Here is a 6,000-nt window from a genome sequence, read left to right as displayed (position 1 = left end):
TCAGCCAGACCCTGTTGGGCCATAGTCTGTTACACCAGTCCCAGCATTGACAATCCCTGCAAGGTCAACATCTGTCATGTTGGACATGGTGAGTCCAAATAGAGGCAGGTTCCATAAACAGTCTAGGCACTGATTCTCTACGCCACAGGCCTACTGATCAAGCTCCAGTTAGCACTATGGACACATTGCAGCTCATGCCATTTTATGAGTTGCTACAGGCAGCTGAGCAGCCAGAGCAGGAAGTTGGGGCTCCCAAGCTAGCTGAGGAAGATACTTATTTTCCATGCAACCTTGCTCTTCAGCAGAAAAGTGATTCTCCACTAGCACAGTGTTTTAGAAAAACAGGAGGCTAGTACTAGCATACTCTATGAGCATTTTGTGGTGGATAATGGTCTTCTGTACAAGCAAGGTGACTATGGTAAACAGCTTGTCCTTCTTGAGGCATGTAGGGCTGGTGTGCTGAGGGTAGGGCATACTGTCCCATGGACGTGTCACTTGGCCTTTATGAAGACTTTAATGTACGTATCTAAGAGGTTTTACTGGCCAGGGATGTATAGCCAGGTCAATGAATACTGCAAAACATGCCCACATTCTCAGCTCACAGCAGGGAAACATCACCTGTACTCCTCTAACCCTGTCATCAATACCCAATTTGAGCACATTGGAGTAGATAGTTAGCCCAGTAGAAAAGAGCCAGCCAGGCAACAAGTTCATTTTGGTTATCTGTGACTATGCATCTAGATATCCAGAAGCCTACCCCTTGAGATAAGTGACAGCTAAGCAGGTAGCCACAGCAATGCTCCATTTTCTTTTACTCAGGTTGGCATCCCCAAAGAGGTCCTCACTGATCAAGGTCTCATCTCATGAGTGGCACGCTTTCCCAAGTCTCAAGAGTTAGTATCACCCCTTACCACCCTCAGACCGATGGACTGGTAGAACATTTTGAGAAAACTCTCAAGGGTATGCTGAAGAAGTTTGTCTCCCAATCAGGGAAGGATTGGGATAAGTGGCAGCCTTTCCGCAGTTTCAGCTGTTTGCATACCGTGACATTCCCCAGTGCTCAACTGGGTTTCACCTTTCGAGCTGCTTTATGCTCATCCGGTCAGAGGCCCTCTGGATGTGCTTTTTGAGATGTGGGAGGAGTCTGACAAGACAAAAAGTATGAAGTCTCTTTTGTCCTGAAGATGCGCGAGCAACTCATGAAGACGACAGCTATGGCCCGTAAGAACCTGTTGAAGTCACAGGCCAAACAAAAGTAATGGTATGACCGGTCAGCCAGGAAGCAGAGCTTTGAGTTTGGTAAGTCTTGCTACTTTTGCCAATGTCTGATAACAAATTCCTGGCGAAATAGCAGGGCCCTTACCAGGTCAAGCAGAGGATGGGTGAGGTGACCTACCATATCTGCATACCGGAGTGAAGTAGTCCCTTCAAACCTTCTATATCAACACGCTGAAGGAATGGTACCCACACTGTGTTCAAGAAGCACTTACACCCCATTATCTCTTCATTAGTGCTGTGAAGGAAGAGTCAGGGGAATAATATTTACCCATTTGTCAAGAGAATCAACTCGGTATCTCACCAGTCTGATGAGAGAAGAGCTTCTTCACATCTTGCCCCTAAACTTGTTTTTGCGCCTCCAGGGAGGACTGAGGTAGTATGCCATCACATCTCATTAAAGGATTCAACCCCTCTTCAGCAGCTAGTCTATAGAGTCTGAGCGTCTGTTACAGTGCTGAAGAGAAAGTGGGGTGTGACTAGCGAGTTAGGGGTGATTGAGCAGTCCTCCAGCGAGTTCAGTAGCCTGATCATCCTGGTCCCCAAGATAGCGTACTGTCGGTACGCTGAGGTTCTGTCTGGACTTCAGAAGTCATTGAAGTAAACGGGACTGGTAGCCTATGCCCAGGGTTGACGACCTTGTTCAAAGACTAGGTAGCGCCAGCTTCATCAGTATTCTTAACCTCTGTAAAGGGTATTGGAGGGTCCTACTAACTGAGGAGAGCAAGGATGTAAAAGCTTTCAGAACTCCTTTTGGCCACTTCCAATCTGTGTTTCCATTCGACCTTCATGGAGCCCCTACAACTTTTCAGAAGATGATGGACAGGTTTTTGAGGGACACACTGCCTTCTCTGCGGCACACCTTGATGACATTGTGGAATCCAGTACCAGCTGGGAAGAGCACCTGTCTCACCTGAAGGAAGTGCTGCTGAGGATCAAAGGGGCAAGCCTGACCATCTGCCTAGACAAGTGCAACCTGGCCAAACAGGAGTCAAAGTACCCAGGGTTTGTGCCGCTGGTGTCAGAATGTCTGTAAAATACAATGCTTTGTCTAAGAAAAAAAAACTTTAATATAAAAAAAAAAGAATATTTAGAATAATATATTAGGATAATGTTGATTTACAAAGAAATAAGAATTGAACAATCAATAATTCACAATCAGAGTAAACAAATAGTAATAATACGATTAAAATGAATGCACTCACAGAGTGTCTGACATTTTGTTGAAAGACAACAGTATTTCAGGCTGTAAGCAGTGAAGGATCGAGCAAATGTTCCTTTGAAGGAAAACACAAAGCAGAGCAGGAGCAAAGAGAGAAGAGTTGTAAACTAATCCCCTGGTGCCAGCCCCTCAGCTGACCCCTCTCTGTGACACTTGGATCTCTAGTGTCCATGTTACAATCACATCAACACACAACAGCTTTTACCTTCTAGGGAAGGATTCCATTGTAAAACAACTTCAATCTCAGGATGGAACTAATATTCAACAGCACAAAGAACACAAGGCAGGGTTGAATTCAGTTTGGATGAAATGTTTCTTCAGCTGTGATGACCTGGTGGAAATCTTGGACAGGGGTGCCGTCTGTCTCCTGTGTTACTACACTGATGTACTTTGAGTTGACAGACTGAAAAACAAAACTATCATTGACTTGGTCAGTTCAGCCTTTCTGAAGCAAGGTGTTTGAGTGCTGCAAAACATGCAATTCCATTTAGAAAAATGAAGAATGATGTCATTCTGTCATGTTATTCAACTTTAACATTCCACATACTTTGGGAAGTTTCTCTAAAGTTTAATTATGTGAAAAGGCACTCAGTGCAGCGCCCGGGGAGAGACTTACTCGCTCTCGCCTAGGGTTTCCGCGGTTACCAGTGCTACACAGTGTTCGGGAATACACGTCATGAGTGTACCAACCAGTTGGAAAAAATTCCTTACCGTGGCATCCCTACTCTCACATGGAACCAGTAGCTCAGGCGGAAACCGTCTGCTTAGTGGTGCAGTCTCTCTCATTTGTGACTAAGATGATGTCTATTGAGATTACCTTTAGAAGAAAAGGTCTTCCCACACTGTTCACATGGGTAAGGTTTCTCCCCTGTGTGGGTACGCTGATGTACTTTTAAATGGCCTGTTGTCATAAAGCTCTTTGCACACTGCTCGCAGGTATACGGTTTCTCCCCTGTGTGGGTACGTTGATGTTCTTTTAGGTGACCCTTCGTCATAAAGCTCTTCGCGCATTGTTCACATGAATAAGGTTTCTCTCCTGTATGTGACCGCTGATGTACTTTTAAACTACTCCTTGTAGTAAAGCTCTTCACACACTGTTCACAGGGGTACGGTTTCTCTCCTGTGTGTGTACGCTGATGAATCTTGAGATCATTTGATTGACCGAATCGTTTCCCACACTGTTTGCAGGGGTAACGTTTCTCTCCTGTGTGAATGCGCTGATGTTTCTTGAGATTACCACTGCTATTAAAGCACTTCCCACACTGTTCACAGGGGTACAATTTCTCCACTGTGTGGGCACACTGGTGTACTTTAAAGCTACTCCTTGTTGTAAAGCTCTTCCCACACTTTTCACAGGGGTAAGGTTCCTCTCCTGTGTGACTACACTGATGTACTTTTACTTCATCCCTTGTCATAAAGCTCTTCCCACACTGTTCACAGTCGTATAATTCCTTTCCTCTGTGATAACCTAAAAGAGAGAGAAAGAAAGACAATAGTGAATTAGAAAAAAAGGGTTAGTTTGCAATAATGGCTGCATGTCTATGATAATGCAATTAACACTGCAACTAGATAGCAAACTATTTGACCAACAAATAATATAACCCAACCGACTGACAGTAAAAAATGTGAAATAAGACAATATCTCCCATTTACTTGAAGAAATATACAATATTGCCATATTTTTTGAGATTTAGGGGTTGTGCGCATCGGCTCCTCTGCGAGCCTTTCCGAGCTACAGTTACCAATAACCCAAACTCGGAAGCCATCGGCTATCGGTCTGACGACAATTGTCCGTGGGGACAACAGCCAATATTTCTGGGGTGCCTGTGTAGCGCCCGTCATTGTTTAAAATACAATAACAACTTGACCTTGTCTTACCCTTTGCCCAGCAATATTGGCCGTTGTCCCCAGTCTATGACGAGAACTTTAATTTGTGGAAGATAACAATTTGTCTTTGTCAACATTACATGTAAAATACAATCAACCACAGTGTTTCCCCTATATGTACCGTCGCCGCTGTATTAATAAAAAAATTACGAGAGGGCTCCAAATCACAAGAGATTGCCTGAAAAGCGATGAATAAGAAAAATAATTGTATTAAATAAATGTTTTATTATGTTTGGCCAAGCCATCTGCGATCGTTGAACTAGTGGTTTTGTTCTCTGCAGAAGAACCGGACACCGGCTCTCTGGTTGAGAGCGTTCCAAAATAACGGCCTTCCATGGCTGGGGCACATGGCAGTGCGCGTGTGCCTGGTTGCTGTGGGTTGGGGACCTCCGGGGGGGGTGGTCCCCAGGACCCCGGCGGAGGTCCCCAGGACCCCGGCTCTGCCCAACGACCTGGAGGGGGCCGGCCGAGGCTCCACCTCCATCTTCAGTGCCTTAGGGACGCTGTGCCCCCTTCACCATGCTGTCCCCCCTTCAACATGCTGTCCCCTCTTTGTTACCCGTAACCTTCCAGGGCGGCGCCGCCCCGGGCCCACAGACAGCTGCTGAAACGCCTGGGGAGGGGTGCTGGCGCGACAGGCGACTCGACCACGTTCAGCGGGACTGCCCCATGATGGAGGTCAGACAGGTGGTTGCGGTCGCTGGTCCGCCGAGCACCTCCCCCGGTCAGGGGGGGACCTACAAGGTACCATTAAGAGTACAAGGGGGTAGACATCAGGCTTTGCTGGACTCTGGCTGTCTTCAGATAATTGCCCAGCAATGCCTGGTTTGACCCAGGCTTTGTTGGAGGCATCACAGGTGGAGATTTGGTGTGTGCAAGGGGATATTCACACGTATCCAGTGGTGTGGGTTGAAATTCGTTACCAGGGAAAAACGCATTGGGTGAAGGTCCCACCTGTCGCACTCCCTGATTTTGGATATGGATTGGCCAGTGCTTGACACTTTAATAAAGGCAGCTGGGGGAGTGCGCTCATGTTCAGTAGGACGATGCAAGTGTTGATGCTGAGGGATTGTTAGTGGTTGCTCCGGGGTCAGGACCGGAGGATTCCCCACTGGGGTCTTCCCCGGTCCCAGTGGTCTCCACGGATGATGTTCTGCTGGAGCAGTCATGGGATAGAGGGGGTAGTTAAAATCGATGGCGTATTAATGCGCCCAGACACCATGCTTACTCACCCGTATCTTTTGCTGATTAGGGACAGGTTACATCGAGCGAGCTGTGACACTCAGTCGGGAGAGGAAATAACCCAGTTGTTGGTGCCAAAAAGCCGCCAGAAAGAGTCTTCTGTGGCTGCAGGACGGGGTGCTTGGGGCTTTCCTGTGGTTGTGGAGTGTCTATACAGCTGTGGGACTCAGGGTGGCTGCAGGGCCTTTTCCGCTTATTGGAGGCGCTAATATAATACCGACCTTATACACCAGAACTAATTGTCCTATACACCCACTGGTTGTCTGTGCCTGCCTCTTGCGTCTGCACCTGGGGGTTGGTTGTATGTGTGCGCCCCTGGGTTGTGGGGTCTCCCGTGCTCCCTGGGACTGGGTGGTGCTCCTCGGGGCCGGGCG

The sequence above is a fragment of the Zeus faber genome, assembly GCF_960531495.2.
Source record: "Zeus faber genome assembly, chromosome: 15".
NCBI classification, from domain to species: Eukaryota; Metazoa; Chordata; class Actinopteri; order Zeiformes; family Zeidae; genus Zeus; species Zeus faber.
This window is presented reverse-complemented; position numbering follows the sequence as displayed.